Source organism: Dromaius novaehollandiae, chromosome 4 (assembly GCF_036370855.1).
Source record: "Dromaius novaehollandiae isolate bDroNov1 chromosome 4, bDroNov1.hap1, whole genome shotgun sequence".
Taxonomy (NCBI): domain Eukaryota; kingdom Metazoa; phylum Chordata; class Aves; order Casuariiformes; family Dromaiidae; genus Dromaius; species Dromaius novaehollandiae.
In genome coordinates this window covers 7,283,297-7,302,730 of record NC_088101.1, presented here as the reverse complement: position 1 = coordinate 7,302,730, position 19,434 = coordinate 7,283,297, and the positions used below count along the sequence as shown (strand labels likewise).

Here is a 19,434-nt window from a genome sequence, read left to right as displayed (position 1 = left end):
GGGTCCTGCCTTTATGAGGATTTAACATGTGGTAATTCATGCATTAGCTGCTGTGCACTAAAAAGAGTTTTGTTGCTGTTGCTTATTTGTTTTCCTGATGAGAAGGGCAGACATTGTATAACTTCTCAGGCAGCACAGATTATGCAACCGATCCTGTTATCCTGGAGCTGAAGTCCTTCGTAGTCCCTGGGCACCAGCTGCCTGCATTTGGGTTGCTGCCTTTTTTTCTTTTTTCTTTTGCAAAAAAAAAATCTTTTCTTTACTGCATTGTTGTTTCCTTCCCTCTCCAGCATCAGTGAGGCAGTTTGGCTCATGTGAATTTAATCTTCAGTTCAGTGTAATGCCAAATGAAACTGTTCTTTTATATCACACAAAGAATAAAATAGAAAGTTAAATTAATATTTTTCACAACACCCAGAATTGCTTGATACTTTGTAGGTCTATAAGAAAAGGCATTTGGATCTAAATGAAATGTAACTGGAAATGGTCTTTTGCCTAAGCTCAGAAGCTAAACTGAGAATTTACGAGTTCATGTTTTTATGGTATTAGAATAAAGTAAATAGCTGGGGTTTTTTTCCTCCTTCAAAGGATTGGTCTGAGAGAGATTTTAAGTTCCTCCCTGCCCCCCCCAGTATAAGATGAAATAATTGTAAATCTCATGGTTTTATGTCTAAGTGATGTAATGAAGGCAGTCAAAGCATTGTAAAAATACTGTAAATCTTACCCTATTCACGCTTGATTTTCAGTTTGAGGTTTTATGCTGTGCTGTTTCCATTTCAGATTATGTGGCTTCCCTTGAGTTTTTTGCATGAATACAGACAGGCCCATTTGGTCTGTGATAAGCATTCTGCAATCTGCCCGTACGGTACCGGAAGATAGGACAAGAGGCCCTTTTAAGACTGTAAAGTTATTTTTTGCTTGCAGATTAGTTCAATACACCATATGCGGCCCAATAAATTAGAAATAGTAGTTGGTCTGGTATCACATTATTTGTTACATTTCTAGTATTTCCACATAAAAATATGATTTGTATTAGTTGTAAATAGGCTGTACTGCGTAGTGTCCTGTATCGGGAAATAACTTGGGGATAAGGGTTTAAAGCTAGTATCGTGGAGTTTGAGTCTGATGTCAAGCAAGTTGTAGCATTTTCACAGGCATTTTCTTGCTGACAAAGTCTTGCGGATCAAATATTTGGGTAGATGGCAAATTGTCTTAGGATATGTAAAAATACTGTCATTTTAAAGAAATTATGGGCCTTTGGGCCTGAACCTTTTTGGAACTTTTTTTTTCTCTCTTCAGAGAAAGGGGCTGTGCCTCAATGGGTGCTTTGGAGATGCTGTGCATGCAGAAGACTTTCTCCTCCTCTTTTAGACCTGGAAGACTGGGTGCATAACGTATATACGCTTCACTGCTGTCTTGTGCTACTAATCGCCAAATTTCTCGTGACAAGGACGTTCCTTTCTGGTTTCTGTATTTGGTTTCTCACGTGTAGCCTCCCTCAGCTCTGTTTGCTCTGTCCGTGTTTGATGGCCATCTCTAACAGTGAATTGGCATCCACGCTTACGCTTCTCGCCCTACAAATGCAGTCGTATTTCATCCAACTTCCCGATATTAGGAAAAGCAAAGGAGGTAATTGATAAGGAGGGAAGGATTGTAAAGGTTTTCTGAAAAAACAACTAGACATCGTTTTCCTTACCATTTGTTTCTTTTTCTTGGCCAACTCTGCCACCATGGTGAGGGGGTGCCTGAATCTAATGTGAAGTTCCCAGAAGTAATGCTTGTCTTAGGCCTATAATTTCATTGAGAATTTCGAATTCACTCTTTAAATCTTCTGTGCTCCGAATTCCAGAGTTGTTCTCAGTGACCTCAAAACTTTGCAAAGCTGGATTTCCGTGGCTTTTGGGGTTTCTCCTTTCTGGAGGTCAAGGGAGGAACTGTAGGAAGTGTCATCTTTGGCTATGAAAACGGGCTTTTGTTTATCGCAGTAGCAGGAGGAGTTTGGAAAAGGAGTCTGTAGCTTATAGCTAGCTAATGTAGATCGGAGAAGACCTGCCACAGAATGCTTTGTATGGAAAATGTTGTGTTTTGATGCTGTACGAAGCATGTTTGTGGCAGACTTCTTCATGCATTATTGCCAGGTCCCGTAATGAACACTTGAAGGAGAGTGAACTAGAAGTCAGTAGAGGTGTGTTAATTTGGACTTGAGGAGGATAGCAGATGTTTGTTTAAATGAAAATCTGTCAGTTCAGGGATTTGCCCGAGAACTTAATTGAATTCCAAAATAATAGTTATTCTACGAAAACTTAGTTGAATGATTCATGAGGAAGCTGTCTTTCTCGTCTGCTGCAGGAAAATCAGCGTGCTCCTGGAGCGTTCATTGTTTGCCTCCGCGTCTCCGCTTTGTGCGTGCAATTCTTGGAATTCGTTCACGGAGCATTAAGGGATAGGATCCCCTAGAAGGATTTAACAGCTTTTTAGCAGTTTTGATGCACTCAGCTAAACAGGCGTAACTACAGGAGCATGGGTCTCTGGAGCAGTTTTGATGCATGCAGCTAAGCACGCATAACTACAGGAGCATGGGTCTCTGGAGGTGGTGTGTTTCCGGAAGGCTACTATGGATCACTAACTTACAGGCTCTTTTCCTATTACTGAGTTTCAAAAGAGTCAGCAGTTGAGCCATAAATCTTAGGACTTGAGCAATTTAGGAGGAAGTTGCTTCTTGGCCGCTTCAAAGAGCGTTCTCTTCCCCCCCCCCCCCCCCCTTTAGATCTGATGGTTTCTTTTCTAAAGTGCAGTTGTCTAAAGCTCCCCTTTACTTTTTGGCTATTAGCTTCATCAGTTTCTTGAAAAAACTTTTTGATGGTAAACTCCATTTGGAAAATAAATTAAAACGGGCTGTAGATAGCTAAAGAAACCGGGACGGGGGGGAAACACAGCTGGCATCAGAACTGTGGGAGACTGTCAGCATTGTCCCTATAGATTGGTTGTGCACTGTTGAATTTTATTATTGGAAATATTTTCTGCTGAAGGCAGTGGAAAATGATAATTTCGCATGTACTTCTAATGAGCGACAAGCAGCTAAGGGTTAGTACTGCTCTGTAGTGGTATTCAGAACACATTGGAAATCGGCAAGCAGCTTATTCCAAGTTCGATAATATTCTTTAAGAATTTGTTGATCAGTTTGTAATTTCTCTGCTATTACCAGCTATTTGGATTTAATACATAACTGACTTTACTAAGGACATACCAATGAGAAGCTCTTCTTAGAAGGGTGTTCAAACTAATGTGCCCATCATGCTTTCACTCTTGTAAGAGTAAATCTCATTTGTATTTGCCAGGTAAGGAGAGATAGAGAAGAATTTTAATCAAAATGGTAGCTGATCACGTGGTTTAAGGGCTGTTTACCTTTCAAATTTTGATCAGAAACAAAATCACGGTGTGTTTGGCCAAGGTGGCAAAATATTATCGCTTAAATTGACCTCTTCAAAGAAACCAGTATAAACTCAAGATCTTCTGACAAGCTTGGACTGCAATACAAAACTCTGTGGTGGTTGGAAGTTGAAAAACATGCAGGTCTCATACCTTGGTAAAGCTTTCCAAAAAATCTGAAGGTGGAGTCCCTATAAACTAAGACAGTGGTGATGTAAATAAGCTTAATAACTTTTCTTGTAGAGTGTTCCCTGATTCCATAATGGCTTTCTTGAGCTCTGTTTAAGTAAATCCCAGTTTGTAGATGTGGTTATTCTGGTATCTGGCGCTTCCTGTAGCTTTCAGCAGTGCTCCTTGTTTCTTCCTAGTGAGCCGAAGGACTTCTGATTGGGTGGTGAACATCCCAATTCCTTTAAAAGTTTATTTTGTTTCACCTACAGTTGATGACATGGCAGCAAGTCAAATATGAGGTGTCTTTTATAGAGTTTGTAGACGTCTACAGTCATCGAATTATGATTAGCCAGTGTCTGAAATGGTGTTAGTAACTCTTGATCAAGCCAAACACACAGCTCTCATTCTGCTGGAGTTATCGTAGGGACTGTTTTATTTCAAAAATAAATGAGAAGAGAAATAAATGAAAGTCTGAATAGTGTTAATAGTGTTTGTTTATACCTGGCCAATTTTAAATTTTGTTTTTACTTCACCTTGACTTTTATTTCTAGGCAGTAGAATGGTTATGAAATTTTAAGGTATTAGATTTTTTCCAGTTGTGTGTGTTTTTTTTTCTTGTGTTTTGGTCTTGACACAAGCCATTTTAGTCAGAATCATGGACTTTGCGATTTACTACGTGATATTTCTAGTGCAAATGGACTTTGCAATTTACTACGTGATATTCCTAGTGCAGAATTTTTGAGCAGATCTACCTTTCCAGTAGGAAAAATAACTGTGACTGATGTTGGTTCCATTTATTGGAAGAGTTGCTGTAGGATTTTTTTTTTTTTGGTTTGGTAAATGCTTCAGACAAAGTATAGACAGACCATGTGGAAGAAGCATGTTGAGGGCTCACGGACAAAGGAAGAAGAGACTCTTCAAAATGTGTGCAGAGGAAGTTGAGTAAGAATATGTTAAGGGGAAGGAAGGATGAAGCTGTATCATCAAGTAGCTGCTAGGTCCCACTTCTGAAGATTTGTCCCCTCTCCCTCCATCATAAAAGAAGAAAAAACAACCCCCCCCAAACCTACATCCTTCCTCCCCCTGCCCAGAAAAAAACAACCCATACAGCAAAAATCCAGTCCAGCACTTCAAATTCACGCATATGCAAACTCAATAACTACAGATTTGCTAGAAGTAATTACTAATTAAGGTATGATTCTGTTCCTGAGTAAGAGGGAGAACTGGATAATTGCAGAAACAAAGTCAAAATCGTGATCTGTTGGTAACTTGCTTCTAACGCGTCTCTATTTGATTAACCATATGGACCATTTAAATAGCGATGTTACTTGATGACTGAAGAGATGTAGCAATTTCGTGTTGGAAGCTGACATTTCCTCAACTTCAATCTTTCCAGTGTTTCTAATAACTTTTTTCCTGCATCAAAAATCACGTAGTTGCAGTGGTTTGGATCTGAAACTTACTTCCCACTGCCTCTTTCTATAGAGTTTGTGTTTTGAAATGAAGAATTTAATTCACCCGTGTTTTGTTGTGTGATATATGTTTGAAATCTTGGCAGAACAAATTTCCTTTGTATGGAATATACGCTAATGGAACTAAAACATTGAGAAGTAAATCTGTTATCTGAGTCCTTTTGCTTTGCACTTCTTAGGATTGCTAGGCAATACATCAAGTTACACTCTGAAGTGAAGGATAAAAATGGATATTATTCACTGGTCTGAATCTGATCCAAGTTAATACTGATCAGAAGTATGTTTTATGAGGTATCTTTGGCCTGGGATCTCATATTTAACATGTCAGAAGAAAGGAAAGGAAAAAGCAATGAATGGGTTGGGAAATGGAGCAGTTGTCTATGGAGACACCAAGGAAAGCTGGTTTGAATTTTGAATGCAGATTGAACAGCATGAGATCTGCTACGTGGAGACACTTTTATGGAGGCACACAATTACAGCTTTAGTTACAGTGTCTTGACAAATTAAAGCCCATCAACTGAGCACTCTTTTAGGCTATCCCAATTGCACAGTTAAGTCTTTCTGAGAAATTCAGACTATCGTGTTGAAAGAATTGACTACCAGTTTCTGAAGGAGGGGAAGGAAGCACATGATCAGAATTGTTGTCAGTAGGTAACTTTGAGTGGCTCCATTTGGACACTTCTTTTATTTGCTTTTTGGGCCTTGATCTGTAGTACCTTAGTTTCCTTTTCTTTCAAGGGAAAAAGGAGAATAAATCAGCTCAGTATATTAAGTGCCAGTGATGTGCAGCTCGGGTCAATCTGACCCTCGCAGAGGGATGTGGAAGCTATTTGTCTCTTGTTCAATTTTGAGGTTGCTAAATGAAAAGATGACTTTTTCTTTTGGAAGTTCCTCTGTGATTTCCCACTGTAGACTGAAACAGTTATTAGGATATGGGATATTTAATACCGTTTTAGCTTTGGTGGTGGTTGTTGGGATTTTTTTTTTTTTTCCTTACAAGCTCCTGTTAAGCCAGTCAAGACAGGAAAAGTTAGATGAGGTCTTTGACAGCTGCCACGAGGCAGTACCAGAAGCTGTGGGGACTTTGCAAACAGTCTGTAGAGCTAGCTCTTTTGCGGAGCCTAATCCCTGAGAGCAAAGTAAATAAACTTTGGCAATATTCAGAAAGTCTCTCTCCTATCAGGCGGGTGGTAGCGGCTTAGCGGACTCATTTGCTTCCAGGTAACTGCTGGAAGAAGGCCTAATCTCAGCTGTCATCAGAAGGTGGTGAACTATGCAGTAAGAAAAGCTCTGTTTATGCAAACTGTTATCTCAGGAGGCATTTTAGAAAAGAAATAGTTCTTTCAGCTAAGACAGAAATTACCTGGGTTTGTGCGTGCTGAGTATATACTAGCTCTGCAAACTCGTGGAGTACAAGCAACTAGTTAGAGGCTTGAGTTCAGGCAGCCAGGTGAGTAATACTGCTTTGGAAGATGAAGGTCTGAATTCTGTAGCACGCTCTTGAGAGGTGAAGGTCTGCAAATTAGGGTGAGACGGCTAGCCCCACTACAGCAACAGCAACGCTGTCTAGTTGTATGTGCATTTGTGAAGCAGAACCTAGTAGCTGAAGCCTTCTGATGTAGCTAGCACACGGTGGAATAAAGAGGTAAGCCTTTAATGTTATGATATATGTATGATGGTATCTTTGGCTCATTCAGTTGCAGTCATCTCTACACTTAATGCTGTGAAGCAATGTCAAACAATCTTCAGCGTCTGCATAAATGTTTAAATATGTAACGATTTTTCCTTTTAGCGGTCAGGCTGCTGATTGCCTTAACTGTCTGAGCTGGCAAAACTCTGTAGCAAATGCAGGCATAAGCCAGAAGAGCAGCGTTTTACTTAGCGTGGAGGAAAGCATTTCTTGGAATATCAGCCCTGAAAGCCTGTAAGGCTGCTGACCAGAAAAGAGCTCTTGCGGAGCAGAGAGGGCTAGCCGGCAACCCCAAAATCAAAGCCACCCTGCACAGCTATTTCACGCGATCCCTGGGACCGCCGAGCAGGGGGCTGCATGGCACGCAGCGAGCAAACTGCGCGCATGGCCCCAGGCGGGAGGGTTGATGGGAACGTCCATCGCGCCGCCCGGCTGGCCAGCTCTCCAGGGAACTGCTTCCTCGTCGCCTGCTACCCTAATTTCCCTCTCCCTCAGCGCAGGCTGAAGAAGTTGCTTAGTGCTGTGCCTGGTGTCAAGCCTTGTTCTAGGCCTGTAAGTGATGTCCTCTAGGAAGGAGATGCAGAAACGGAGAGCGGATGAGCTGCTCCTTGGGAGGAGGGGGGAGAGCCTGGGTTAGGAGATGCACGTAGGCTTGCACTGCTGGCCTGGAAGCACAGCTACCTCCCCATCATCCGCGAGGCAATTTGTCCGTGTGGCGGACAGACAGAAACATGGATTCACGAACACCGTAGCTGGCTTTACACAAGGTCCGCTCATGCCGTGATGAATGTTACCTCAAATGCCCGTCGTGTCCTACACTGTCAGTTTGCTTTCTGTTTCTCTGTTTTTCAGATAATAGAGACTTAATGGCTGTTCTCACCCCCCAGCAGCTGGCTGGGCAGAAAAATATGTCCACTGGTGGAAAGATTACCCAGCCTGTTACAAACCAGCTGAATGGGGAGGGAACTGGAGGCTGTTGATCAGAAAGAGTTAAAAGGAGAATCCATAGACTTCACACTTTTTTATTTTTATTTTTTGAAAGCGGAGTAGCTAGTCAAATGAACATGCACCCTAAACTTCAGACTGGGACTCTGGGATTAAGACCCAGTCTGTACATCACAATGGAAAAACATCAAGGATAAAGCAGGTTGGAAGGAACTTTTGGAGGCCTCTACTCCAACCTCTGGCTCCCAGCAGGGCCAGCTGTGAGATCAGACCAAGCTGCTCAGGGCTTCGTCCAGTCAGATCTCAAAAACCTCCAAGGACGGAGACTGCGGAGCCTCTCTGGGCCCCTTCCAATGCCTGGCTGCTCTCACGAGGAAAAAGTTTCTCCTTATAGCCGGTCTGAATCTCTGTTGTTTTGATTTATGCCTCTTATCTCTGCTCCTTCTGCTGTGCACTGCTGTGAAAAGCCTGGCTTCGTCTCAATTTGCCAATAGCCTGTGGCATCTTAATATAGGTCAGCCTTCAGTCCTTGTTAAGGACTAACTTTGTGATTAATTAAAGTAAATAAAAACTAGTTTGAGCTTTGTACTGATGGCTAGGATACCATAGTGATTTATTGATTATATTACATAATATAACACTACTGAGTTTAGCTATATTGAGCAAACTAGTATGTAGACACTAATTAAGAGGGACAAATATTTATTTTTGTGTGCAATGTTTACAGCAGCTTATACACTTATGTTCAAGCAAACAAACAAACAAAAAATCCTCAAAGACATTCAAACGAAGTACTTGAAATTGTATTGCAACTCTCCAAATGTCATCGAGGTATATGATCTGCTTTTAGGAGAACAAGAGCATCTGTCCTCCGGGGGAAATATCTGACCCTTGGATTTCAGAAATTTAGATAACAAGGATTCAGATAATCAGGGTTTGACTCTGTATCCAAAGGGTTTATATTCATTTTTGTGGAGAGCTGAAGGATTAGCAGGGCATTAGCTTTCTGAATTAAGCAGAGAACCCCTCTCTGGCTGGTTTGTTTTGTTTCTGATCTGATAAAACACAACATTTCAGGAAGGTTTATTCTTTTTTTTTAAATAAAAGCTTCTATAAACAATATAGATACACTGTGTGAGTGCATGTTGGAATATTCTAATTAAGGCCCTGTTTTTGGATATTTGATTACCTTTATAAAATACATACCTTGTCACTAATCTGTATCTCGGAAGAGATGACCACTGTAGAAAGCTTGACCATCCTTGTCCTCTTGGAGGGGCATAGGGATAAGACGAGAGGCAATGGACACAAGTTGCACCAAGGTACATTCCAACTAGATATTAGGATAAAAACTTTCACCATGAGGCTAGTCAAACCCAGAGAGGTGTGGGATTTCCATCCTTGGAGGTACTCAAACTCAACTGGACAAGGCCCTGAGCAACCTGATCCAAGTTAACCCTGAACTGAGCAGGGTGTTGGGCCAGGTGACCCCCATAGGTGCCTTCTGACATATATTCTTTTGTGACTGTATGTTAATGATATCCAGCCTTTCTGTGAAAGGAAAAACAAAGTGCTATAACATTAAGACCTAACTATTTAGCTTGAAAACTTTTGCTTAAAAAGATTATGCTGCTTGCCAGCCAACATTTAATGTTGCAGGTGGCCTGCAATTCAGTTGAATAGGTCTGTATAAAAAGCGTTTTTTTTTTTAATTTTTTTTGTTTCCACAAGAAACACACTTCTTCCCTAGTAAGCGCAGAAGACTGTTTATGGATGAGTGTAGTTTAATGCATCCTCGACAAAGACTTCTGTAAACTGAGGATTATTGAATGCAATAGCTTAGAATATTCCGAAGACAGCTTGAACTAAATTTTACTAATCTATTTAAATGTACAGTTTTTGATGGTTCATTTGGAGGGGGAATTAGCATTTATTTCCATTTGGAGCATCAACTTATAAATGTAGATATTACCAAAGTATGCAAATTTAATTAGGAAGTAATTAAAGGGCAAAGTAATATCAAGTGCATATTAAAATTTCCGTGTTCCTTTTTCCAGGGTAATTTTTGGCTTTGGTTTAACATAAACACTCCAACGACTACTTTCTAGTGGGACAGAGGTCAAGGGTTATGAGAAGTCATTCTGACTCTTCCAAACACCTTGTAACACTAAAACAAGACTTTGATCACTTCAGCAGAACCTGCTTACCTTAGATGGGGTTGAGTTGTTTCTTCGAATTGTGTTTCTTGATTTATAAAGGTTTGAATTGTTGGTGTTTAACTTTCATTGCTTTTAAAGACTACACAGTGCCAAATTGTTTTAAAAGAAAGAAACGTTCTTTTGGGGATGTTCTGGCTCCCTACGTACGTGATGCTTCTGGAGGAGACGTTAATGCAGCTGCAACACAAGTGGTTTCTCTAAGGTGATGTCTCCTTTTATTGAACCTGCTTGGCATGTTGTGTTTATCTTCACAGCGCTTTGCTGTGTTGGGAAGAATTTGGCTGAAACACAAGCCGTAAAAGACTAGAATTATTCAGGTAAGAAGGGACTGCTCTCTGAAAGGCCTAAGGAGGGCATGGTGCCTGTCTGGCTAAAAAAGTATCATCTGTCTGTACTGTCCATCCTTTTATGTTGAAGAGCTTTGTAGTTTGATTGCTTTTAGCTCTTGGATGACTTGAGTGGCAAGAAGCAATTTTTAAAAGTTGAATCTAAGAAAGTAACTGCAATGATCTGTCATTATCATCCTGCTTTATGGTGGTCATTCCCTTTGCTGTCGAGATTGAACGTGTCTACGTTTTGCAGATTGTCCCAGAATTTGGCATGTTTTCTTACAGAGTAGAATATCTTGCATATTTTTCCTCTAAAAATAGAGTTGGTTGTTGAGAATGTAAGCTAAGGCATTCACATTATTTTAGCCGAGTTATAATTTGGATTACCTGCTTAGACAGTGTCTATGATTATGTGTGAAGTGGAGGTGTAATGTGGTTATACAGTAGTGCTTATCTGTTCTTACGTGTATTTCTAGAGCTCGAAGACAGGACATTATCCGTGCAGGATTTTGTGCCCTGAAACATGCGTTCTTGAATAATCGTAAAGCAGAGAGATTTGAAATTTAGATGATTACATTAAAGATCTTCCCTGCACTCCCAGAGAGGTCTGTTTAAGGTGATGGTGGTGGTTAGTTGTGGGGTTTTTCCACTGCAGCTGGTGTAATCTTTCTAGTGTTGCCTGCTTTCTAAGCTGTGTTACACTCACTCTCAGGGACAGCAGGAGTACCGAGTTAAATAGCTGTATTCTGTTTAATGTTGAAGATGGATGGAGTAATACTTGGCAAGAAATTTTTAAACAGTCTGTGTTGGCGAATGTCAGTAAACCTGTATGTGTTGTTTTTGCTGTTTTCTGCCGTGAACCTCTAGGCTTGATCTGTTAGACGGTGAACTGTGTGCCTTAATGCATTTCCTTCTTTAACTTTCTTCAGCATGGAGAGGTTAAGTGGAGTTTTCATCTGGAAGTATGTTATGTGGCAAGCATGCCAATAGTGGGATTAAAAACAAACAAAAAAAAATCCTTAGTAATACCAGCAAGGAAAAGAAAGGACCCAGGTTGCTGGAGTTGTGACCTTCACTGAAGGAAGCAGAAGAGGGAGCTCCACTTGTTGCTGTGTTCAGGTTTGCAGTGATAGAGCTTGGCTTAGCGGAAGCAGGGCATAAGAAACAGTAAAGAAAGAAGGCTTTGGAAGAAGCCAGAAATTGAAGTGCTCCGTACTATTCTGCAAATGCAGCTGACCTTTCTGCTGGCTTTCAAGGTCTGTTCTTTGTCAGTGCGAAACATCTGATATTTTCAACCTGATCCTAGTATTAAAATAGGAATAGCTGGAGGTATATACAGAAAGTGTTGCCTATATGTCATACTCCTTCTCTCAAATTCTATATACAGCGGAAGGATATTGTTACATATTTAGGTAAGAATTCAGATATCAACTCCTGCTGGCAGTATATGTTTCCGAACTCTCACCTTGTCTAGCTGAGCATGTGCTTTACATCCAGGCCCCTTATAGAGCATCCGAAAGTGTTACCAGTGACCTAGAAAATGAGTGCTAACCACATATTTCTCTAGAATAAGCAGAAGCTGGATTCATGTCACACGTGTTTGTGATTGCTTCTAGTTAGAAACAGGATTTTACCTCTGTTGGACACTAAGTGCTGGCACTCAATTACTTTATTTAATTCCTAGATGACTGATTCAGGCTTTAACATCTATGCCTTGTTCAGTTCTTACTGATTTGTGTTTTGTCTTATGTAATATCCTCCTCTGCTTCTCTCTGGCATAACATGCAAGTGAATTTTCTGACTTTGTAGAATGTGGAAATAGAGGAGGTGGTAAAATGGCTGTTTAAGTCTGCATAGGCTTCTGCTGAAGGCTTGTGACGTATCGCAGGGCATTCATTTTGTGTATTGTAATGGTGCCGTTATGGTATGTGTAAACTTAAATATAGTTTATCCTCAGAGAAATACTTGAAAAATATCTGAAATGCCGGAAGCTGGCAGTCTGCATAGCGTTTGTGTTTCTGATTTCAGAAATGAGAAGAAGAAAATCAGATTTCATGGTGGTGTTTTCTTAGTTTGCTCCTTGCCAGGAACCGAGGGTTTCATGATTGTTACAACTTCATATCCAGTGCTTGTGGGGTATCTTGTGAGGGAAGTAAGCAAAATGCATTTGATTTGTGAAACTCCAGAAATGGTGCCTAGATGAACTTCAATATTTAGTCTAAATAAAAATAGAGACACAAGTAAAAATATTGGTGGAATATCCAGTGGGCTTTGAGAGTGCAGACATAACGTTCTGTGTTACAACATGCAACTGAAGTGAACAAAGAGAAATAAGTAATGATAGCTGATTGAAATCATCCAGATCATCAGAAGTCACTTTGGTATCTTTAGAAATTGGTTAAAACTTATCGCCATCAGTTGCGAGGAAGAACGTTTGGACAGGCGGTAGTAGAAGTCCCGTGGAGTATAGCTTTTACCTTGACAAAGAGTAAGATGTTTGTAACAAAAAGATGTGCATTTTTTTGTTAAAATACGTACTGACCCAATGTATTGTGTAATTAAAGAAAATGTGCTTTTATTCAGCTAGTGGAAAGAGATTTTCAGTGGGGGAAATAATCCAATGTAGTTATACAAATTACAGAAATTCTTCGGGGACCTCTTGCAGATTGGGACTCTTCTGAAAAAGAAAGTCTGTTAAACTCTGTGTAACATCTGTGAAGTGTCAGTTACGTTTTTATCAGTTATGCTGAAGCTGGCCAGCCTAATATTATGTTTTGAAAAGATAGTCGAAAATGGCATTTTCTAGCTCTTTGAACCAGGAGATGCCCTCCTGTGTAGCAAGGCACTTTATAAAAGGCTTTTACTAGGTGGTGTTTTTAGTGACTGAAACAATTTTCTGGATGAGACTTGATTTCTGGAAAATAATAGATGTGGAAGTCGCTGAAGTTCAGTGGTGGGTCATGAAAATGGATGTAATATGCTCTTAAAGTTGTGCTGGCATCTGCTGAAGCGCACGTTGCCTGTACGTAGGTGCAGGTGTATTCTGGTGAATGAAAAATCATTAAGGTGCTTGGTTTGCACAGCAAGTGGAAATATGGCAACATTTTAAAGTATTTGTTGCTTGTCACTTTTTTTCATGAGGTAGTGGCTGCTTTATATGCTTTTGAAATAATTTTGAGAAGGCAGGTGATGCTAAGTGAATGGTTACGTTCTTCGCTTTCCTCCTCTTCTGTGCTGGATGGTCTTGGGGCCGTAAAGGAGAAGGCCCTTAGCCAGAAAGTGTAGGTGCCATGTGTATTCTCACCATGTGTGAGAAGAAAAAGGTGCAGTCTGGTTCGACATGAATTTATATTCCCTTTCCGCACCCTTTCAGTGGACAGAGCTGTGTGGGGAAGTCCCTAGGCAGAGCAGGCATGGAGTTGCTCACGTAGCTGCTTGCGGTCGGGAGGGCCCTTGTCGCTGGGGAGGGTCAGGGACTTCGCTCGGCTTGAGGGATCGATGGGGTCTGCTTTCCGAATGCACTGCAAAATTTTTAAGAAACATAGATTTTGGTCTTGATTTGCTTCGAAAACACAGATCCCTTCCTCAGAAACAAGGAGGAAGGGCCTCGTCTTCAGCCTTTGACATGCCAGTGTGTTTCCCAGAGGTGTTTCTCCTTTAGAAAGGAAACTTGATTATGTGGGAGGGCACCGAGTTCTGCCGCGCACTTGTGACTGTTTGACCAGAATGGGTTTTCATTTCCTCAGAATTTGCAACATGTTTTTAGTGCGGGTAGCTTGGCTGGGAGACGTGCCCGAGCTGCTGTTTCCCCTTTCCAGGTTGTGGGATGCTTCTGACCCTGGCACGTCCCCTCGCTTGACTGGGGCGTATGGAAAGACTGACATGGCTTGAATTGTGTGAAGTGCCTTCAAACTTTCACAGTTTGTTACTAGTGGGATCAAAAATGAGCTATTATGTTACTTTAGTTATATTTCTTTTGGGGACGTCAGTCCTTTTTGGATACATCAGGTTGAAAACTTTCTGAGCCGCCTTGTTCATTTTGTTTTCTTGCTCTTGTAATATAAATGGAGTGTGCCATTGGTTTGGCAGCCACTTTTGGCAATTCTGCTGATGACAGCAGAGAGAATTTGTGCTTGGGCAATACTATAAATCGGTTCATGTAATTAAAGTAGAAGTGGTTATTTTTGGCACAAAGGAAGGCATTTAGTTCTTGTTAACTGTATTTAATGTCCCCCTACCCCCCCGCCCCCCCCCCCCAAAAAAAAGCTTGATGTGTTGATTTGTTGGATTGGAGTGGTTTTGGAACGTCTTAAGGATATTTGAAGAATGAGAGTTGGGGTGACCCATGCTGAGAAGATATTTTTGATGAAGTATTTCACAAGCCATTGCAACCCTAATGAACTTGTAATATAGAAGTAGGATAAACGTAAGGGAATCAATATTTAAAGAGGCAAGATGTCCCAAGTGTACTGTGGGAAGTGTAGATAAACTAGATGGTTTGGATTCTAAAATAAAAAGATTGAAGTATGATTCCTTAGTGCTCTTACAAGGTTCTTTCTTTTTGCATCTCCTACTTACATTACTCTGTTAGACCAAGTAAATAACGAATATGAAAGGGCTTACGGATTGTCTTCAAGGTTTCACTTTCTAACACTGCATTTTAAAATTTTAGCTGGAAAAGATGCTGATACTACCCCTTGATTTCTGCTCAAGGAAGTTTGTGGGTTTTGAGTGCTTGTAGTATGACTGGTCATTGTCAAGCCTTGCAAACATAGCAAGTGTTAATTAAGCTTGGCTTAATCGCAGTCTAATCTAACATTGAGCCCATATATGAGCTCTGTATTTATAACCAAGAGATTGGGGTTGATGCAGTAATGAATGTTAGAGTGAAGTGCAGTAGCCGCAGGCAGCAGAAATGACACTTTAAGATTTGTGCTGAGGCTCACTGCCAAGCTAGTCCCAGTAACTATTCCTATGACAAAAGCATCGTTTGTGTATCCTCATAGTTCAAATATTTACTTGCTTCTGGAGTGGTAGCAATAAAAGTGTTCATCCTGCTTCTTGCGTTTCTCAATTTCAGAGTCCAGTTTCCACAGCTTCACACTCTGTGCACACACACAATATTTGGTACAGGCTGTTGACTCTGAGTTTTTCCCACAAACAGTGGGAAATGCATTCTTATGGTGTCTTAAATGTGCTAGTTTTGATCATATGACATTAATCTTATTCAAACAGGAACTGGCGAGGTGGGACACTGATCTTCTGCCGGCTGCTTTTCTTTGGTGTGGCCTTACAGCCTTCCTAGTTTCAGCCTTCACAGGAGATAAGTTACACAGTGGGGATATAAGTGAGGTAAAGGAGAAAGAAGGGTATGAGCAGAGGTGTGCAGAGGCAGATAAACTGAAAGCTTTGGATAACGTGGGAGGCTAAGAACAGCTGTGAAAATATAGGGGTTTGGTAGGAATTTCTTCAGGGAAGTCCACACCTCTTTCGGAAACTTGGCATAAAAGGAGAGTCCCTTTTATGTCCATGTGTGGATCGGTCCTTGCAAACACGTTTTAGTCTCCGTTACCGTTTTAGATTGCAGCCTTGCACGTGAAGCAAAGCGTGTGTGGCGGAGGGAATGAGGGAGGGGACTGTGCTCTACCTGTGCGCTCGTGGTTGAACAGTGCCCACTTCACATTCCCTGGAAGCCATACAGCGACTCCAGATTTATCATCTCCTGTGGAGATTTCTCAGAAAGCAATTGCCTTGTCACCCTGTCCAGTTGGCGATTTCCCCTGCACCCCTGCTCAGACTTTATTTCTAGTTTTCGCATCTCACCTCTGTCTTATTTGAGGCTTGTGTCATCTAGTGTCTGATATCTTTGCTTCCTTCTGGGAGGTAAAATTAAGAATTCAAAGCGAATGTATCGAAACAAAGGAGAATTGAGTTTGTCGTTTTAGTCACGTGCAAGGTCTCTCCGCACCCGAAGGATTCTGTGGTTGTTATACGAGAGGTCGGGTTTCGAACGGTGTCTGGCAGCTCTTAGGAGATGCTCTGCGTGGTGGACTGGAGGGCTCAAGCCAAGGGTAGTCTCTGGTTTATGGCATTTTATTGTAGGACTGTGCCCATGAGCCAGAGAGGAGGTGCCTCGCGTAGAGCTCCTCGTGAGTGCAAGGAGACAGTAACAGCAGGGGAGGGGGGTCATCAATACCCTCTAGAGAATTAAGGGGGGTCAGACATCTTTTCTCCATATGTGAACCGATGGGAGCTGGAAGGAGTTTTGTGACCTCCCTGTGCCGCCTCAAACAGCTTGAAGCGCCAGCAGCACGCTAACGCACACGGCGATGACCTGAGAGCATGGGGAGGAGAGGCAGGTAGCAGCAATGCTTTGTTCAAGGCCCCACAAGGGCACGGCTGAAAGGCGGGCGGGTTCAGCGAGGCAAGGACGTTGCAGAGCGGTTTTGTGGGAATGGTTCTGCGTTGCAGCGCGGGTTGCTCGCAAGTAGCCTGGCGTGAACCCAGGCTTGTGCACTGGCACAGAACAGGTCGTAGCCACCCACAGAAGTTGCAGATGTGGACACACTGACATGCCTAAGACTTGAATCCTGGGATGTCCGTTGGCTTTAAGAAAGAGGAAATTACAGCAACATTGAAAGGATGGCATCCGCTTCGTGTCTTCACTCCCTGGTGCTTCAGAGGCTTGAGCATTGCTGAAAGCGGTTGTTTGAGCTGAATCCTGTTTGAGCAGCACGGGGAGATTTAATGTGGGTTACAGCTCATAGTGGAAAATACCTCTGTCAACTACAGGCAGGTCGTGGAAGCTCTTCTCATGGAAAAAATAATCAGAAGTAGATGCCGTGTGGCCTGTGGGTAGGAGATGTAGCTGAGCTAAAGTAGAAAAGATGCTACAGATAACGTTAGCTGGGTGAGCACATGAAGTGCATGAAGTGGATACCTCTGGGAATCAAGCTCCTTAGCTCACATACTCCTGTATTCCTGCTTGTTGGCTGGGTGTCTGCATCTTTTTCTAGTTTGCTCAAATGCCCGATTTATCGGCTTTTCTCATTTCCTAGATTACGTTAGGAGTGTCCTTTTAAAAGTAGGGTTTACTCGACAAGCAAGGGCTCTGAGTCTTACTCTGAAATAAATATAGTATACAGTTAAAACCTCCCAGGAGTGAGTCCTGAATGGCACAGTTGGTCAGCTGAGTTCCCCTCCCTAGCCTATGAGTTGCGGAGGGTTTTATGGTCATGGAGAATGATGTTAGAAGAGAACATACTTGTTTAGCTATTAATGCTGAAGTCTTGCACTTGCCAGCAAGTTACTTTAGTTTTCAGTGCATACAACAAGGTCGTAGCAAAATGTTTTATACATATTAACTATTGCAACACCTCTCTGAGCAAGTTGTTATATTAAAGCCATCTTTCTCACAAAGCCTTTTGAAATAGTGTAATACTATGGTTCCTTCTTTTTTTTTCTTTTTTTCTTGGACCCATGTGGATTTTTTACCTAAAATCTTCCCTGCTCCTTTTACTGCATAAAATAATAATAAAACAAATGTTGTGGACTGTAGTATAGGATATTCCCAGGTGGTTTAGGATGTGTGTGTACTGCGTAACGCACCATGCCGTAGGAACACCTGAGCTAGCGCTGAATGAGACAGGCTGGGAATAGGAGGTAAAACAGCAGTCTGCTCTTGCATGGCTGATTAAGCGAGGTGCAGCATTTCACTAAGGTACCTCGCCTGTTGCCAGGTGCAAGAGCACGTAGTGCTGCGTTTGCTGGCGAGGGTTGCCCGCTGCCTTGGGGTTAGCTAGAGATCTCCGTCATCGTCACAGGACTGAACTTTGTGGAAGTGAGCTCCAACTTGGCTTGCATGCATTCACTTGCAAAACCGAAGGAGACCTGACACGCCTTGTACAGCTCTGAAAAACACGGTGGGAAAATTAGGTGCTTTCAGTAGTGTCATAGTGGCTCAGGTGAGACTGGATCAGCCCAGCTTAGTTCCTGTTCCCCTCCTATAACGGTGAGAAATCACTTGCTCTCAGAGGGATGCTCTTGCTGATCGCACGCTGTCGGTGCATCAGTTAGCTTGCACTGCATGGTGACTCTTTCAGCAGTTCGTGTGCTTTCAATGAGCTGCGTTTAACTGATGAGATGATGTTTGTCCAAGCTGGGTGACTTGTGTTGGTTTCTTGTTTGTTACAGCTCCTTTTCCAGGAGCTTTTTACAAGATCTCTTGGGCTTGTGAAAACCCAGTTGGCCTAAGAGTAACTGCTCTTCTATTTCTAAATAGCAAAGCTCTATGATTTTATTGTCACATCTGTATTCTAACTTTTTTCATTTTATGTTATCTAGTGAAAGAACAGCTTTGGTCTTGAAGAGACTCCTCGGAAAGGAATGGGCCCTGCTCTCCTGAAGCTGTCTGCCCTGATCCCGGGAATGCTGTAGAGGTTAGTGACTGGGATGCTAAAGAGCTTTTGCAAAAATTGCCTTTTGATTTGTAATTGCCACCCTGTTCAATTGATTCTGTGTGAAGCAGTTCCTATGCGTGTCATGGAAACAGGGTTAATATAGGCACAGTTTGAATACTGTCAATTTAAAACTGCTCTACCCAAGCAGCATTAAGGTTTTAGTTTATTTGTGCAGATGCTGTAGAAATACATAGCTAGGCAATCACAGAAATTTGAGTGCAGTGTGGTACCTGCTCCAAATCAAGCTGAGTTAGACTTGGAAGTTTTAATTGATAGAGTTTAAAAAAAAAAAAAAAAGTAAGAATGAGCAAAATGCTTGTTTATTTTTTCAACTTTTTAAGCCTCTCATTTTTGCTTGGAGAGAAAGCTGCTCCAGCTCTTCGGTGGGCAGGCTGGGAGAGGCCCATTCTGTATTAACTTGAAGACTGTTATCTCTATTTTTGTCCTCAGTGACTTGTATTTCGGTGTTGTATTCTAGTTTTTTGGTGTTAAGTACAGTATAGGTACACTATTTGCTGTGAGCATGTTTTCTACTAGCTGTATGCTCCTGCTACAATTATGAGGGCCTCCATAATGGCTTCCTTTTGAAAGTTGAATATTTTAGCTAGTTTAATTTTATGCTTTTTGTAATACTGAAGAGGATTAAATGGATTGATGACCCAATGAATTTCTTCCTAACTAGTCAAAAAAGCTCATATAAATGTCAAATTCAGTAACGCT

General features: G+C 41.6%; 1 protein-coding gene across 4 annotated transcripts in view; it reads left to right on the top strand.

Moving 5' to 3' along the window:
• Nucleotides 1-19,434, top strand: part of WDFY3 (WD repeat and FYVE domain containing 3) — a 193,373-nt gene that overhangs the window by 19,074 nt on the left and 154,865 nt on the right. For all 4 annotated transcript variants that reach the window (XM_064510310.1, XM_064510311.1, XM_064510307.1 and 1 more), the window contains exon 2: nucleotides 18,599-18,693. The gene's annotated coding sequence lies outside the window, so the exon portion shown is untranslated. The remainder of the gene's footprint in view (nucleotides 1-18,598; nucleotides 18,694-19,434) is intronic.